This window comes from Equus przewalskii, chromosome X (genome assembly GCF_037783145.1).
Source record: "Equus przewalskii isolate Varuska chromosome X, EquPr2, whole genome shotgun sequence".
Classification (NCBI taxonomy): domain Eukaryota; kingdom Metazoa; phylum Chordata; class Mammalia; order Perissodactyla; family Equidae; genus Equus; species Equus przewalskii.
In genome coordinates, this window is record NC_091863.1 from 59,059,976 (window position 1) to 59,079,560 (window position 19,585).

Consider the following 19,585-nt stretch of genomic DNA (forward strand, 5'->3'; position numbering starts at 1 on the left):
CCAGAATCAACTGCCAGACATGTGAATGAGGAAGTCTTCGAGATCACTCCAGCTCTAGCCATTGTCTGACTGCAACTGTATGAGAGACTCTGAGCAAGAGCCACATAAATAAGCCCAGTCAATCCTCAGAGTCTTGAGAGATAATAACCAATAATTGTCATTTTACATCACTAAGTTTGTTATGCAGTGTTAAATAACCAATACAGCAAATTTCCTTCCAGTTTTTTGTGCGCATTACATTTTAATTACAACATTGGAATTACAAAGTATATACGATTTCGTATTCTACTTTTCTCACCTTGCATTATTCATGACCATTTTACCACAACATTAAAATTTGTCTAAAAGATCATTATAATAGGCTCCTAATATTCTGCCATACAGATATTTCAAATGTGTTTAACCAGTCTTTATTGTCAGACATTTATATTATTTTCCAATTTTTCACCATCATAAATAATGCTGCAGTGAACATTCTTGCATCTACAACTTTTTTTAAGCATGTTTATTTTGGCGTTTGAATAACAAAAGCAACACAGGTTAACTGAAACACTTCAAAGACAATAAAAAAGTTTCTAAAGTTAAATTGATATATTCTTCCACTCCCCATCCAAAGCCATCCCCCAATGTAATCACTGTTAAAAATCTAGTATGACTCCTTACACACTTTATTCTTCATGTATACAAACATATAAACATATAATACTAGTTCACTTTCTTTCACAAACATGGGGTTACTATAGCCTTCTCTTTTACTCAGCAATATATCATGGATGGCTTTCCAAGTCAATATGCCTTATTCCTTTTAATGATTGGAGAGTAGTCCATAGTATAAATACACCATAATTTACATAACTGTTCCTTATCAGCGGACACTCTGATTGTTGCTATTACTATTGCAGTAAACACTCTTGTAAACTTACCTATACAATACTGGCACTTTTATTTCTGACAGTTAAATTATCATAAGTGAGATTTCCAAGTCAAGGAGCATGTGAATTTTTCATTTTAATAAATACAATTGGAGGACTTCCAATTAAATATGACATTAAATACATGTTTATCTATTATCTCTTCTAAAACTACGCTAAAATGAAGAGAAATTAGTTTTTTAAGGGGTAAAATCCCACAAAGACAGAGAGAATGGTAATGAAGGCAGCAGAAGACTAGATATGCCAAGACGTTTTTGGAAGATAGAAAGTAGATGCAGGTTAGCAGAGCTGAAGGGACTGAAGAGCAAATGTCTGCAGAGTGGGGGCTGCAAAATGAGAAGCAAGACAATTCATGCTGTGGAATGCCTGGGAAGCTCAGAAATTAGAGACACCAGTGACCAAAGAAAGCAGGGGTGTGTCAAGAGGCCGAAAGCAGAGGATTTGGTTGCATGTGTGCGAGAAAAGCAGCTAGACCACTCTTAGTTCTCCTCCCTCAACCTGCTCAGCCAGGAAAATACCTTTTCCCTACTCTGGCAGGAGATTGGAAGTTTATTCAAACTAAATTGATCCACAGAAGCCCCAGACCCAGATGCCCCAGATAGAGTTAAAAATAGGGAATGGGCATTCTATTGAAAATAGGGGCACTAAATGAAAGTCTACAATAAGGTCCCTTTTCCTACACTCCAAAAACATTGGTTCCAAGAACACCAGCAGTCAGGTATATATTTTCCAGGCAGGAAACTGGAGAATTCATCTCTGAGGAGACTGGAACTGCTCTCAAAGAAAAGACCCATAGATAATGTCATTTTGGGGTCCCCAATGAATTAGCCAGGTTCTCACTCAATCATCTCACAGTGAAGATCACCAGTTGATAAGCTCTGTCTCTATAGGAAAGCCTCCTATATGAAAAGATAAAGAACAAAACAAACAAATCAGATGCAATAGTGAAATAAGAGAGCAGAAGAAAACTTTTTGTTATACCCAGAGATCTAAGATATTATAACTATAAAATTAAAACAGGATGCTATAAAAAATAAACATTTAGAAAACCAAAGAGAAGTTATACAAATATCCTATATTTTCTTATAATACCTTTATAGTTTACTTTTTACATTTATATCTCAAATTCTATGAAATTTTTCTATATGGTACAAGGTGGGGGTCTGGCTGTATTTCCTTACAAATTGACAGCTGCCCCTATATCATTTACAGAATACTCCATACATATACACCTTTGTTCACATTGATTATTTCCTTAAGATAAAATATTATAAGTGGAACTACTGGCTTAAAGGGCAAGAACAATTTTAAAGCTTTTAAAATATATTGTCAAATTGCCCTCCAGCAAAGTTGTACCAATTTTCATTCTGTGAGCAGTATATGAGTATGTATTTTCTATATCCATGCCAACACTGAGTATCATTATCTTCACCAATTTTGTGAGTCAACAATGTATTCTTTTATTTAATATTTTTTCTTTTAATTACTTTTGTTATGGCAAGAGGTGTGGGGGGCAGTAAATCTCAGTAATATGATAATTTCAGCAATTCCCTGTGACTTATTTCCTGGGCTTGAACTTTCTTTTTCTTGTCCTAACTTTGTCCCCATTCACACATATTCCTGCACACTGTCTTATATACATGAACCCTGGAATTCTGGGACTTGCCTTACAAGTAGACCGCTGTGTGATGTAAGACCTTGTTGATTAAAAAATCTTCACACCGTTTCTGAAGTAAAGTTTGGTAGTGTATTCGAATTTGAAGTACCCTTTGTCCCAGTAACTCCTGTTAGGAGAATGTGACCCAAGAAGAAGATAATCAGAGAACTGTGCAAAGATGTAGGTATAAAATTATGCATTCAGTTATTTTGACAACAGTGTTACTGCAGGAAATGGATATGATAGCTTTTCTGTAATTCATTTAGAGATGTGTTTAAAATCACATGTAATAAAAACGTTTAAGAAAAAACAAAAAATAAAACTGTGCTTTCAGGATTGTTTGTAAAAGCGAAAAGTTAGAAAAACTTAAGTGCCATCAACAAGAAACTGGTTAAATAAAATATTCTATATTCAATTAAATGGAATGCAGATATTTTTCTTTAAAAGAAGTTGATATATATTGACATGGAAAGATGCATTATTTGGTTTTTTAAGCATATTTCAAAACGGGATATTCATTCATTAGGCAGATATTTATTGATCATCTACTATGTACCAGCATTGTTCTGGGCACTGGGAAGAGAATAGAAGTTAATTATAATAGCATATATACTATAATCTCATTTATATAAAATTTTGAGTGTATGTATATGTGTTTACATTTGTGTAAAGAGAGAGATGTCTGAAAAGAAATCCACTATAAAGCTAATGATCATTTTTCCTGAATGGTAAGATTTTAGCTAATTTTTCCCTTTTTATTTATACTTTTCTGTAGTGTTGGAACTTTTAACATTAAGCATGTATTTTATAATCATAAGAATCAACAAAGTTATACCAATTTATAGGGGAAATTGCCAGCCACAATCCTTTACCCTTCACTCCCAGTTATTGTCCTTGAAAAATGTCCAGTCTCTCAGGAAGAACAACTAAGCTGTCATCAGCCATCAATACTCCTTGATGAACTTCCTTGTTATCCCTTTGAGGGGGTAGTTGGCTAAGGGAAGATATTCCTAAGGGTTCAAGTAGGGTACTTGGAGGTGGGGAGACAATCGCTGAAATGGATCTGTTGACTACACAGTTTTCTGAGGGGAAGCTGGGCAAGACAACTGTATCTAAGTCTGAGGGAAGGGAAAATTCCATGCAATGCCAAAGAGATTGTAGACTTCCCCACCCTTCTTGGCCCCAAAGCCTCACCTTCACAGCATCCTAAGGGAGCTGAACTCTGTAGCCTGCCAGGAGCTCTCTGGCATCCAGAAAAGTCATAGGGAGGAGGAAGGTTCTCATCTGTATAAATAATTGTCTTTCTCCTCCCTACAAATAGATTCATTAGGCTTTTGGCATCCCCCAGAGAGTGGGAGCCAACCCCTCACTGCTGACAATTCCCATTAGCATGACTTCATTGCAGCTCTTTTATTGCATTGATCAAATTCCTTTCTCCAGGAACATTCCCCAGCCCACCAACTAAGTTATGTTTTGAAGAAGAGCATCTGGGGAGTTTTCATGCTTCATATCCAGCATACTGGGTCCCAGAAATAGGGCAAGGTAGGGTACTTCTTAACTGAGGCTGTACTCCCATCCCCTTTACCAGAATCTATCACAAGTACTGTTGCCTTTAATTAATAGATAGATATTTCCTTAGCAGTGATTAAGCATAGTGATTAAGGGTTTACTTTACAGTACAGGAGAACTGACAGATACATACATAATAAACATTAATACCAATCAGGAGGAATTAAATAATATAATAAAGTACAAGCAAAGAGCTAAGGAATTAAAAAGAAAAGTATCATTCAATCTGATTGGGAGATCGTGGCCCACTTCACATTCAAAGTGGCATAGGAGCTAAGGCTTGAAGAATGAGTTTGAGTTCAGCAGATAGAAACGATAAGAAGGATCAATTCAGGCTGACAGAACAGCATAAGCAAGAGCATGAAGGCAGAGATGTAAGTGAAATATTGAGCTAAGAGTGAGTAATCAATTGTGACTGAAGGAGAGGGCACCATAGCCCTGACCCACAGTGTTCACCAGATGTTGAATGACTAGATGTAGGATTCCTAGAGGAATGTAGCGAGAGATGAAATCATAAAAAGGTGGCAGGGGCCAGATTGTGAGGGCCCCTGCATGCCAGGTCAAAGATTTTAGATTTAATTATTTAGGAATTATCAAGGGAGAGGAGTGACAGGATCTAGGCTCTGACTTAAAAAGACAACTTCAGTGTTTGTATGGAAGGTGGAATAAGAGCAATGAGACTGGTACAGAAGGAAGACTAGTAATAGGCTGCTTCAGTAGTCTAGTTGAGAGATAACAAAAGCCTGGACTAAGGTAGTGACAGTGAGGATGAAGAAGAGGGATACAGATTTGAGAGTCCTCAAAGGTTCTATCCAAAACTATGGAAATGGATGAGCTTACCCTAGGACAAAATATAGACTGAAAAGAGAAGAGAATTGAAAATGAAACCCTGGGGAAGACTATGTTAATTAGCTTGATTGTGGTAATCATTTTACAATGTATACATATATCAAAACATCACGTTGTATACCTTAAATATATACAATTTTTTTTTGAGGAAGATCAGCCCTGAGCTAACACCTGCTGGCAATCCTCCTCTTTTTGCCGAGAAAGACTGGCCCTGAGCTAACATCCGTGCCCATCTTCCTCTACTTTATATGTGAGACGCCTGCCACAGCATGGCTTGCCAAGTGGTGCCATGTCCGTACCCAGGATCCGAACTGGTGAACCCCAGGCTGCCAAGAAGCGGAACATGCAAACTTAACCACTGCGCCACCGGGCCGGCCCCAAATATATACAACTTTTATTTATCAATCATATCTCAGTAAAGCGGGGGGGAAAAGAGACAAGGGAGGAGTTCTCAAATGAGACTGAAGAATAACCAGAGGAGCAGTAGGAGAATCAGTAGAGTACAGTGCCCTGAAAATTAATGGTAGAAAGTCTCTCAAGGACTACAGTACCCTGGAGATAGCCCTCCTTTGATCTGCATGCCAAAAAAGCATTTTGGCTCATACTGAGTTTGTTGTCAATTACAACTCCCAAGTCTTAGCTGCAAGAATTGTAATCCAGTCATATCTCCCTGTCCTGGACATTTACAGTTACAAAAGCAGGACGTATTTTGTTCCTATTTAATGTCATTGTGTTTGTTTTGACTTGTTATTCCAGCCTGTCCAAGAATTTTTTACATCTTGATTTTGACATCTAACATAATACCTCTTTCTCCCAGCTTTCTGTCATCTGAAATTTGATCAGCTCACTGTCTATGTCTTCATCCATATCGCTGATTAAAATGTTGACTAGAAAAGGACCAAGTCCAATGTGGCACTAAAGTTCACCTTTAGGCTGACACAAAACATGAGCCAACCATTTTGGGGTCCAAATTATGAATCTGAACTGTTTCATCATTCAGCCCATGTTTCTACATTCTGCCAACAAAGATGTCACAGAGAAAATTTACCGAAGTCAGTATACATTACTGACATTACTCCATTACTAAAGAGTTCTCTTTGTCTAGAAGTCAAGTAACCACATCCAGAGAAGAAATCTACTTCCTTTGGTAGGCTAGCTCCTAGGGATCACTTCTTTTTCTGGATGCTCACAAACCATCAGCTTACTATTCAATTCTAAAATGTTGCTGAGCATTGACATCTAGTTTTTTAGTCTGTACTTTCTAGAAGCTGACTCCAGTCTTTTGGTACTCCCTCCTCAGAGAGTATTTGCATGTGTGCTACAAATAGTATTTGAATTTTTTTTATCTCTGTAGTATGGAACATGGGTGCTGTTATAAATGTGAGGAGAGGCCATGGTGGTTTTGAATGGAGAAGGGGGTGACATAATCTGATTTGCATGCTGCCTAAAACTAGAACAGATTGTCAACTCCAGGGAAGACTCCAGAGCTGAGTGAGGCTGCCTAAGGTCCTTTTGAAGTTTCCTTAATGTCTCTAATTTCCCCAAGTGATCAGCCCTGCTCATCATGCAAGACCACACTTCCCACCTCTGCTTTTATTCATTCTTTTCCTTTCTGCCTGGGATATCCTTTTCCCATTGCAACTACTTTTTATCTATCTATAAATACTGTACATCCTTTAAGTTCCAAATCTAATGTCACCTTTACCAAGAAGTTTTCTGGGTTTCCCCAGCATCTGAATTCCCATACTCTTTCTCTGTGCCTTCCTCAGGCACTAAGCCCTTTCTACCTTAGACAACACCCTTTGGAGAAGGGCCAGGATAAAAGGGCATAGAAACAGCAAAGGCTATCCTGAAAGCAGATGTTTATACTGGCACCCCACTATCTGAGACTCTAAGACACCTCAGAATAGACTTGGGTCCCCAGGAGTATTGGTCATGGACAAAGCCAGACAATTCCAAAAGTGTTCCCTGTTGTTTATACTCTAATTTCCATCATCAAGATGCTTTCAACAATGAACCTCTATTCTCATAGTTTAGCCCAATTATTCATAGGCTGTTTCATTAGCTAGGCCATGGCCTCATCTTTACCTCCCATACTAAATCTATCAGTACACCTGGAACAATGACACTACAACAAAATTCGTATTGTTAGTGAGCCCAACTGATGATAGAGGCCCCAAACATGAGCTACAGTGCCCTTCTGTATCTTATGAAGGCCTTCTTATGGGAATGGGAGCGAAAATATCTGACCAGAGAATATCTTTTAGTTCTGGCTCAAATGAAACCACCCAGTTACCTCCAAACTCATGGGTTTCCTAAAGAATAATTGCTATACTTCCTTAAATTCTAATGGAAAATTCCAGTACACATGAAAAAAAAATCTCTGAAACTCTACTCTATCAGTTAAGGTTGTGTTCAGCCGCATGTAATAGAAACCTAGTCCAGTGGCTTAAACCAGTAAGGAGTTTATTTTCTCATGAAGCCAGAAGTCTGATGGTATGAAGTCCAGGGCAGATATGGCGGCTCCACAATATCTCACGTTATAAGATGGCTGCTACAACTCTAGACATCACATGAGCATTCCAAGAAGAAAGGAGAAAAGACTAAATAGGGCAAGCCAGCCACATTTGTCAGAAAAAGAATCATTTCCCTAGAAGCACCTGCTGTAGTCTTCCATTTACATCTTACTGGCCAGCACTGTATCACATGACTACCTTTAGCTGCAAAGGCTCCCAAGAAATCAAAAATTTTAACTGGGCATATCAGAGCCCCAAATAAAGTCATGGGTTTTCCAGTACAGAAGAAATTGAGGAATTAGGAAATTATCTATTAAATACATAATTAGCAGGGTTTGCCACTTATAAGGAGATCAAAAGGGATCAAAACTATAAAGATATGCAATAGTCATTTGAGTACATGGTTTGCCTCCCTTTTTAGGCTGTACTTTCTCTAAACTCAGGGACTACATCTTCATCTCTCCATTCCAAATAACAGGTTACACAGGCACTTTATATATATACTATTTTACCTAAAGTCCTCCCCAAAGCCCTAGAAGGTAGATATTATTACTCTTCCTGTTTAATAAATGATGAAACTAACACTCATAGAGTGAGGATGCCTTGTCTGAGATCAAACCACTGGAAAGTGATCAAGGTAGAATTTGAATTGGACATCCAGATTCTAAAGGCTGTGTTCTCTCACTACACCAAAGAACCTGATATAAAGATGACACTTAAAAAATGTTTGTTCAGTAATCAAAAACCTCCAAAAAATAAAAGTGCAGGACAAGACAGCTTCCCTGGTGAGTTCTACAAAACATTCAAAGAAGACTTAATATCGATCCTTCTCAAACACTTCCAAAAAATTTGAGAGTAGAGGAAGCTTCCTAACTCATTCTAAGAAGCCAATTTTACCCTGACGAGAAAGAAACCAGACATAGACATCACAAAAAACGAAAATTACAGGTCAAGATCACTGATGAACATTGATGCAAAAATCATCAACAAAATACTAGCAAATCAAATACAATACATAGAAAAGATCATACCATGGTCAAGTGGGATTTATTCCAGGGATGCAGGGATGGTTCAACATCCACAAATCAATCAATGTGACACACCGCATTAAAAAAATGAAGAATAAAAATCATATGATCATCTCAATATATGCAGAGAAAACATTGGACAAGATACAGCATTCATTTATGATAAAACTCTGAATAAACGGGTATAGAAGGAAAGTACCTCCACATAATAAAGGCCGTATATGACATACCCATAGCTAATATCATTCTCAATGTAGAAAAACTGAAAGCTATCCCTTTAAGAACAGGAACCAGACAAGGATGCCCACTGCCACCACTCTTATTTAACATAGTATTGGAATTCCTAGCCAGAGCAACCAGGCAAGAAAAAGAAAGAAAAGGAATCCAAATTGAAAAGGAAGAAGTAAAACTGTCACTATTTGCAAATGACATGGTTTTATTTACAGAAAACCCTAAGGAATCCACCAAAACCTTTTAGAAATAATAAATGAATATGGTCAAGTAGCAGGATGCAAAATCAACATACAAAGATCAGTTCCATTTCTATACACTAACCATGAAGTAGCAGAAACAGAAACTGAGAATACAATCCCACTTACAACTGCAAGAAAAAGAATAAAATACCTAGGAATACACTTAACCAAAGAGGTGAAAGATCTGTACACTGAAAACTATAAAACATTGTTGAAAGAAATTGAAGAAGACACAAAGAAATGGAGAGATATTCCATGTTCTTGGATTGGAAGAATTAACATAGTTAAAATGTGCAGGCACTTTATATATATACTATTTTACCCAAAGTCCTACTTCCTAAAGCAATCTACAGATTCAATGCAATCCCTATCAAAGTTCCAACAACATTTTTCACAGAAATAGAACAAATAATCCCAAAATTTATATGGAACAACAAAAGACCCCAAATAGCCAAAGGAACTCTGAGAAAAAAGAACAAAGCTGGAGGTATCACACTCCCTGATATCAAAATATACTACAAAGCCATAGTAACCAAAACATCATGGTACTGGCACAAAAACAGACACAGAGATCATTGGAACAGAATCGAGAGCCCAGAAATGAACCCACACATCTATAGACAGCTAATCTTCGACAAGGGAGCCAAGAATATAAAATGGAGAAAGGAAAGTCTCTTCAATAAATAGTGTTGGGAAAACTGGACAGCCACATGAAAAAGAGTGAAACTAGACTGCTGTCTTACACAATACACAAAAATTAACTCAAAATGGATTAAAGACTTGAATGTAAGACCTAGAATCATTAAACTTCTAGAAGAAAACATAGGCAGTACACTCTTCAACATCAGTCTTAGCAGCATATTTTTCAAGTACCATGTCTGATCAGACAAGGGAAACAACAGAAAAACAAATGGGACTACATCAAACTCAAAAGCTTCCACACAGCAAAGGAAACCATCAAGAAAACAAAAAGACTACCTAACAGTTGGGAGAAAATATTTGCGAACCATATATCTGACAACGGGTCAATATCCAAAATATATAAAGAACTCACATATCTCAACAACAAAAAAACTAACAACCCAACTAAAAATGTTCAAAAGATCTGAACAGACAGTTCTCTGAAGAAGATACACAGACAGCAAACAGGCACATGAAAAGATATTCAACATCATTAACTAGCAGGGAAATGCAAATCAAAACTACAACGAGATATCACTTCGCTCTCATCAGAATGGCTGTAATTAACAAGACAGGAAACAAGTGTTGGAGAGGATGTGGAGAGAAGGGAACCCTCATACACTGCTAGTGGGAGTGCAAACTGGTGCAGCCACTATGGAAAGCAGTACGGAAATTCCTCAAAAAATTAAGAATAGATCTCCCACATGATCCAGCTATTCCACTGCTGGGTGTTTATCCAAAGAACATGAAAACACAAATGCATAAAGATACATGCACCCCTATGTTCACTGCAGCATTATTCACAATAGCCAAGACTTGGAAGCAAACAAGGTGCCCATGAAGGGACAAATGGACAAAGAAGATGTGGTATATCTACACAATGGAATACCGCTCAGCCATAAGAAATGAGGAAATTGACCATTTGTGACAACCTGGAGGGACCTTGAGGGTACTATGCTAAGTGAAATAAGTCAGAGGGAGAAAGTCAAATACCGTATGATCTCACTCAGAAGGAGAAGATAAAAACAGCAACAACAAACAATCACATTGAGACAGAGATTGGATTGGTGGTTACCAGAGGGGAAGGGGGTAGGGAGGAGGGTGAAAGGGGTGGTTAGGCACATGTGTGTGGTGATGATTGTAATTAGTCTTTAGGTGGTGAACATGATGTAATCTACACATGAATAGAAATATAATGATGTACATCTGAAATTTATATAATGTTATAAACCAATGTTACTGCAATATAAATAAATACGTTTGCTGAATCCATCAATCATAATGGTTACACCAAACTCCCTTTCTGCCACTGTCATCTACTTCAAAGGATCATACACCTTCAAATTTGGGGTTACTCTTCATATAGCCTCTTTGGTCCATATGCACACTTCTCTCCTGCCTACCTTTCTGCCTCACCAAGGATTTGCGTCCAGGGCAGTAGAGGTGTTTACAGCTTAATATAGGCCAGCTCCAGGCTTTAGACAATCCGTGTTGCTATAGTGAAAGACACTGTTTCAAGGACAACAGGCAAAAGCCACTATTTCAAGCAAAGAAAAGAGATAAGTTTTTATAGAGGTGTGACCAAGGTGACACCGGGGAGGAGTGCCCCAATCTCATCAGCCCAGTGCTAAGTAAGGGGGAGAGGAGAGAGTACAGGATTGGCAGTCAGGAGACTTATGTCCTGACCCAGGTTTTGTCACGGATGCATTGCATGAGCTTGGACAAGTCACTGCCCAGTTCTCATTCTCAGTGTTTACCACCTGTAGAACAAGGGGCTTGGAAAAAGTAAGATTGCTTTGAGAGTTGACATCTGTAAATCTATGACCTAAAATTAAGAGGATGCTGGTCAGAGTCACATGCGTGGGCAGATACATGCAAGCATGCGCACACACACTCACACTGACACACACACACACACTGTTGAACAAACCCTATCACTTGTGTAAGCACCAGCCATTTACAGAACACATTTTCATAAGGGCCAAATTTAGTGCTTTCTCTCTGCTTGCCAAGGCTAAGCCATGTGATCATTTTTCTTGTAATCTACATCCACTCACAAGAAGAATGTTGTTTTTCATGATGTCACCCAAATTATATTTGTTAAAGTGAGTGAGACTGGAAGCTGGGCCTGAGGAGTCTGCTTAATTGCATTATTTCAGTACACTAAGTTATCTCGGGTGCTTAAGTCTGACTGTGTTGAGAATAAAATCTGCCAGTGTTTGGGTTTTATCCACCAGCACTGAGGGTGGTCTCAGAGTTTGCTGAGCAACGAAGTAGATTTTTTTTTAATGTTCACATTCTTCCTATTAAGCTTTCAAGCCTATTTTTTCCATTCACTTTATTCTTAGGAAAGGCTGCAGCTCTCACCTTGGCTTAGGTCTTCCCAGGTTGATACAATAAACCCAGGTATTGTTCCCCAGCCCCTCTGGGTACCCCCAGCTTCTCTAGCAACCTGCTCATCATACTCCTCAACCTTCAAAACACAAGTGAAAATGCAAATACTTTACTGCCATTCATGGAACTTCATTCCCCACTGGGAAGCTGACCTTACAGCCCTTACACATGTAGAAAAGCAGAGCGTGCACTGGTGAGGGCAATCAGTGGTACTTAGGAAGCCTGGCTTCTGGTCCAAATTCTGCCACCATGTATGTGGCTTCGAAAAAAACCCTTTTCTATTATTTGGGCTTTTAACATTTATCTGTAAAATCACAGGGTTGAACTAGATAGCCTCTAAGGACACTTTTGGTCCTAATAATCATGATATTGCCGCACAAACACATCCATATTATAATGCACTCTCCCAGAAGTTGGGTTTGTAAGTCTAACATCATCTTCAGTACCTCAGGGTCACACAACTCTAAAGAGTACCATTCAGATTGTGGGGGATATCACTCACCTGAGGCCCTGAGATCATAGCATCATGTTTAAGAGAACCTGACAAAGGCTTTTTTAGTACAAAGCGTGCCATGGTATATATAGCCTTGGGCCATGCATCCTGATTTAAAGCCTGTATCCCCACTAACCCTTGACACAGGGTTAAAACCTCAGTCCAAAACCTCAGGTTCCCTCTTCACTGGGAAAGCATAGATCTCTAGATATCTGTCTTGGTTTCCTTCCCAAAAATATTGGGCCCATGGAGAATCGCATAGCTGTTCAAAGGAAGGACAGCTTGCATTATATAAAAGGTACAAAGAGATTCAATTTGGTTGAAGATAGAACATCTGAAGGCAGTATCTTGGCCTGAATAAGATCAGCAGGTCTTTTTCTCCCTAACATAAAAGCTCAAGTGACTAGGGGGAAAGGAGATCACAGAAAGGTAAGATTAGAATGCTTTAAGCTAAATGGAAGATTTCACAAATTTCCCTGGATCAAACCAAGAGTGTACCACCTATACCAGCCAGGGCATGTATGAGAGGGTCATGAGGTATTTCGCCAAGGGTATCTTCCTCTGTTAGAGGAAGTTAAAAGGAAGAAATGGGAAGGTTACGCCTCCCCCAGGGGAATGAACTAAATGAGCTCTATTGAAATATCAGATATGGTTATAAGTAGGACAGGACCTTTGTACACATCTACATCCATTCGCAAGAGGCTCCAGAGAACTAGAGCTCTATTACGTGCTCTATACCTGCACATGGACTCTGGCTCTGCTGACCAGACTACCTGGCCTTTCTAACTATCTTTTATACCCTCAAGCATTTTCCCTCACTGGACTCAGTTTCCCAATATGTGAATGAGGGAGCTGGAATGCAATCATAGTTTTCTATTCTGTGGAGCCCCAGGGTTCAGTCTCAAGGGCATGGCTTGAGCACATGGCTCAAGTGCTACCTCATGGATGAGAAAGGCAAGAAGAGGCCAAAAGGGCAGAGATCCAGACCCCCTCAACACACATTTCAACAGAGCAGTTCAGCCTCTATTTGTTTTATATATCGGGCTTTCACAAAAGATTCCATTTGAAAAAAAATTGTTCCAATGTTAAAAATAGTTGGAAAGCTACTGACTTGCATACTTGCTAAGTGCCCTACAAGCATTAATGTTTTATATATCTATGAGGAAAGAGTCATAAATTGAGAACTAGTTTTTTCTGGAGAGGCTGGTACTCTGCCGGGAAGAAATGATACTAAAAACCCCAAGAAGTAGCAAACAATCCTCTTTCACTAAGCTATGTAGATAGATTTTTCGTTGTTTTGCCTCCCAGTTGGAGCATGAGGTGAAAATCTACTGTGCTTTAATTACCTTCCTGTGAGTGAGATTCCAGCTGGAAGAAAACTGATTTAGCTTGAAAGGAGCCCGGATGTATGGGTGGAAGGGCCCCCTAGGTTTCAGATGGAGCTCTGTTAGAGGAAGTTAAATGGTGACGAGCATCACCCTCATGTGAAGTTTCCAGACAATTAGTTAATATGCCCACATTTATCTAGCCTATGATTTTTTTTTAAATCTAGATATTTATTTTAGGAGGGAGAAACTGTACATTTTAGCACCATCTGCTGGTGTTAAGTTAGTTCTGGAAACCAAATGCCAACTACCTACCTTACTTGCAAGTTGGGCATCTTCTGGCACTAACTAGTCAAGGTGACTTGCCTGTTTCAGTCATATCATCACTTTGAACAATTCACTTGTAAAGAAGAGAGTTGTCATCAAAGAAGTGTTCCATAGGGGGCTGGCCCCGTGGCCGAGTGGTTAAGTTCGCGCACTCCGCTGCAGGTGGCCCAGTGTTTCGTTGGTTCGAATCCTGGGCGCGGACATGACACTGCTCATCAAACCACGCTGAGGCGGCGTCCCACATACCACAACTAGAAGGACCCACAACGAAGAATATACAACTAAGTACCGGGGGGGGGCGGCTTTGGGGAGAAAAAGGAAAAAATAAAATCTTTAAAAAAAAGAAAAAAAAAAAGAAGGGTTCCATAGGATCCCAGAATTATGGACTTTCCCCAAAAGATTGGCAGAGGTGACCATCTGCCTAGTAGAATTTGAGGAGCCCCAGAAAAGTATTTCCTGTTCCCAATTTCCCCACTGCTAGGCAACCTTAGTAACATCACAATTGTGTTATTTTAGATCTTAAAGGCTCCTTGGTCTCCTAAAGCCCCATGTGAAAACACAACTTCCCCTGGAAAGAGACACATTGTAAGCTGTTAGCAGCTAATACTTCATGAGGAATTAATTGGATATTCACCGGTAGACACCTTCAAGAGAGCTATAACTAGGATTTGCTCTGGACAGTCCCAGTTTATACCTATTACCCTGATATGATTATTTAATAGCACCTCCATATACTCTCAAATGTGTCCCAATTTGGGAGATAAATTATACGGTCATTTTAGCCATAACATTTGTTATCGCATTATACATGTGGGTTTACCAAGTCTAACACTGTCAAGGCTGATTCATTCTTTCTAGGCATTATGCTTACAATTCAGAAGGCCCCCGCTAAGTGGATGGCACTGCCTGCTTATGGCTTTATGAACAAATTTTTTGGCAGATGGAGGTTGATGGATATAACTTAGAACACAGATAATACTTATGGTGTAATATTTGTTAAATTGAAAAGTTTAAATACTAGCTAATCACTCATTGCTAACTACTAACAGTTTCCTAAGTTTAAAGGCTACAGTGAAGAGTAAGGTTTAAAAAGAAGTGTTACTATCAACTTGATTAGATCTCAACACCATAACGCAGTACTGCATTTATTTGTTTAACACAAATGACTCTCACTTTGAGCCCTCCTTAGAAGTTAGACCTTTCAAGGTAAAAGCAGCAGGGTGACATTTTAAAATATCACTCAATAGGTTTTCCCTTCTTGGTCATTAATGGGGTGGGCATAGACCAGAGTTTCTCAATCTAAAAATTCTTGACATTGTAGAGGGCGGTCCTGTGCATTGTAGGATGTTTAGCAGCAACCCTGGCCTCTACCCACAAGATGCCAGTAGCACAAACCCCCAGTTGTGACAATCAAAAATGTATCCACATATTGTCAAATATTCCCTAGAGGACAAAATCAACCCCAGTTGAGTACCACTGGCCTAAGACTTCTGTGGTTAAGCCTAGATCCCAGAGACTATGACTTCCGAAGGAGGAGGACAGGTGGTACCTAAAACAAAAGTCATTGTTCAGCTTTAAGGTTCTAAGTAGGCTTTTGAAAGTCCGTATGGAGACAACAATCTTGAAACTCAGACTTTAAAAGAAAAGGAAGGTTATTCTCAGAACTGTAAAAGCTGAGCTTTTAAATTTCAGTAACCAATCTTGGAGGACTCTCCATAAAGTAAATCATAAAACTGAGAATGCAAGTTATAACATATGGGAACTACCCACCCCATAGGAAACAGAGAAGCCTGCTGGAGCTGGAGAAGGAGAGGATGGGGACAGAGGGAAGGAAACAAATTGAGACTTGATTCTCTTGACTTGCCCCACAGGATCAAAACCCCCAGGTAGAGTTGCAGGGGGAGAACCCCAGGTAGGTTTAGGGGAAGAAAAGAACATCTAAGGTTTGTGCCCTGCTTCCTGAGCCGTAGTGTAGGGAGACTGCAAGCCTCACGGAGAAGCCCCTAAGCCCCTGGTGCTTTGTATGATTTGAAAGCCATGAAGTAATTAGGACTGAAAAAGGAGGCAAGGCAGGTGGGCCTGAGGGCAGTCTTACAAGAGCTTGCACATTCTTGCAGGGTGTAGAAAAAGAAGCAGAGGGTTCTTAAGCCTGCACTGGGAGAAGGGGTGCATAGAAATACTAAGGATTAATGAGCCAGAAGAGGAGATACCAAAATACAGAAACCTCCTGACTAGAGAAAGGTCTGGCAACATCTATGGTCCTTGGCAGTGAGTAAATGCACAATGCCCAAAAGACCAGATGATCTGATATAATAATTGTTGAAAAACCGCTATATAGGTCTGAGCTGGGTAAGAAAAAAGTTGAGCTCTGTGATACAAAGAAAAGAAGGTTACGTTTTTTCACTATCTGCTTTGTAACTATTCAATTTCTATTGCTCCATATTCTTAGAAATTGCAAGAGAGAACGCAATGAGTGGCCTTCTTAGTATGCTGCCACTTATATTTCAGAACCTCCAAAGTACTTGTCCTGCATCTTTTTTGTACAGAGAAAAAAAAAAAGTGCTTTCAGTTCCACGTGAGTCTTCTCTGGTTTCACCCTGTTTCAGTTGGATAAAGAAAAATTTCCACCACATCACAATTCCATATGTTTACCTAGGCTGGATGCTCCAGAACGTCTACAGATGAAGCCTTATGATTTTTCTTTCTTGTCAGATCTTCTCTCCCGCTATTTCTCCTCCTATCTAATTTCCCTGCTCTTTGAAACACATGGCTATATAAAAGTTAGTTTGCCTTGGGCTGCTCAAAATTGTCTCTTAAAGATTCCAACAGTTTTTCATCAGCTTTAGAACTTCACTTCTGCCACAAACTTCTTACAGAAGCCATGCTTTTCTCCTTCTCTATAACGTTTCATTTTATACAATGAACAAATACATGTTTGAATATGCACAAAACATTGCTGGCCAGATAGGAACTTTGTATCAGCCCTTAGGGAGCCTGGGCTTGGGCTGAACAACTTTTGTACCTGCCAGGTCAAATAAATTCCCATAATGCTGTCTTATTAGGCAGAGGCTCTGGAGGGAACCAGTTGTGCTGGAAGTAAGGGAAGAAGACATGAGCAAGGGGAGGGTTAAATATGGGGAAAACTCAAACACTGCAAGTTGAGAGTCCCTCAGTACATCCCTTAATGGTCTCTTCACAGTTACCTGAATTCACTTAGCCACATCAGCATCTGGCTTTGCTTAGATTGTACACCCTGCCTGGAATGGCTTCCTTCCTCCTTTCTACCTAATAAATCCTTCAAGGCCCAGCTCAAGTCTTAGTTCTTCTAGGAAGTCTGTCTTGCCTCCTTCAGCCTCACAGATCTCTCCCTTCTCTGAACTTCTACAACCCTTACTATCACTTGGCACTTAACATAAATGGTCTTCTAACTTATCCTATACTGTCATCTTTGTCAGTTATTTCATTTTTCCTGGAAGCTTCTTGAGAGAAAGGATAGTGTGCAGTGATTTTCCATATTGTCCACAGTAGGCCCACAGCAAACAATCTGTAACAAGGACACATTCACCGACTAATTGAGTAAGGGCCTTGACATGGGAGCAGAAGGTCAGGTGGCCAGGATCCCTTATCAAAGCTCTGGTTTATACCCCCAGTGGAAGATTGCCCATGGTAGGGTCTTAATAAAGACTTACTCAATTTCTAAAAGTTCTAAGAGAGGCCTGGCCCAACAAGAAGCTGCCTTCAGGCTCTGAGACTCTGTTTGTAGTATATAATAACAACAGCTAATATTGATTGTGAGTCCTTTAAGTGAATTATATCATTTTAATCATCTCAGCCTTAGGAGATAGGTTATAATGCTCATTTTACAGATGGGAAAACTGGAACACAGTGAAGTTAAATAATTTGTCCAAGATCACAAAGCTAGTAAGTAGGGAAGTGGTGACAAAAAACCATGAAGCCTGACTCCAGGGTATGTTTTTTTAACCACTGTGCTATAATGCTCCCTTACTTAGAAGCAGAAAGACAATATCTACAAATAATTATAATCAGAACTTTAAATGACAATATCTAAAGGATGTAGTTTTAAAAAAGATTGACAAAAACAAATAACCTTGTCATAGACACAAAGTGAGTACCGTACAGGCGAGTGTACACGTGATGCTGCTACCTCTGGGTAAACCATGTTGATACTAAAGGAAGTTGGAACTATCACCAGCTGCCTAGGAGAAAGGTTTTCAACAAGGAAGTTTCTTTAAAGTGGGCAGGGGGGATTTAAAGAGATTTAAATCTAGTGACTAATGAGCTACAAAACAAATTAACAGGAAGATGTTTACCAAGTTCAAAAAAGTGAGATGACCTTAAGAACAACATTTCCTAGTTTCAAAAGAATGTCAATTTTTATTCCCTCAAAGTGTTTAATTACCCTTCTCTGTACCTGGACAGGTCCTGGCAGCACATTTACAGGCAGGCCAGTTCTAGCCAATGACCCATAACAAGTAACTCAAATTTAGATAGCTATTGTAGCAATTATTTATTGCTGTGTAACAAACTACCTCAAAACTTAACCATCTTATTATGCTCACAAATATTAGGAATCAGAAATTCAGGCTGGACTCAGCTGGGTGCTCCTTCTACTGGACTCTCTTGGGTCACTCATGTGGCTATAGCTATCCAATAGCTCGGCTGGGGCTGGATGGTCTAAAATGGCCTCACTCAGATGGGTGGCAATTGGTGCTGTCTGTCAGTTGGGCTTCTCAGTGTAATCCCTCAACCTCAAGGTGGTCAGCCTAGTCTTTTTCATATGGCGGCAGAAGAGTCTCCAGGAGCAAGAGAAGGCAACCACAAAGCACAAGGGTTTTTCAAACTTCCATTTGTGTCACATTTACTAATATTCAATGGCCGAAGCAAGTTACTTGGCCAAGTGTCAATGTGAGAGGGAACATAAAAGTGCACAGATCCCGAGAGGCATGATTCCTTAGGGACAATTACTTTAACAATCTACCACAACTGTTATTTAGAATTTAGCCAGACACATCCAGCAGCTGGCACAATTGCCTCCTTATTTTCCCATCCTGTCTGAGTTCCTCTTGAAAAACTGTTCAAATATGTTCCAAAAACAATGCCTGGTGGAAATCTCAAGTGGGAGAAGGCCCTGAGGCAATAGTCAGGTCTACCTCTGCCCTGCTTGTGCCATCAAATGCCAACAAAAGAGAAAGGGAAGCTTAAAGGCATATTGCTAAGTGAAAGAAGCCTGTCTGGAAAGGCTACATACTGTATGATTCCAAGTGTATGACATTCTGGAAAACGCAAAACTATGGAGACAGTAAAAAGATCAATGGTTGCT

At 39.4% G+C, this 19,585-nt stretch overlaps 1 long non-coding RNA gene across 2 annotated transcripts in view; it reads right to left on the reverse strand.

The window, feature by feature from the left end:
* Positions 1-210: 210 nt before the first annotated feature.
* The window catches only part of LOC139081140 (uncharacterized), a 28,651-nt gene continuing 9,276 nt past the window's right edge, over positions 211-19,585 (reverse strand). Inside the window, exons 3-4 of one of the 2 annotated variants that reach the window (XR_011536193.1) lie at positions 2,599-2,716; positions 211-1,831 (exon numbers count right to left, since the gene is read on the reverse strand). This is a non-coding gene — a long non-coding RNA (uncharacterized lncRNA). The remainder of the gene's footprint in view (positions 1,832-2,598; positions 2,717-19,585) is intronic. The other variant, XR_011536194.1, reaches the window with a different exon arrangement.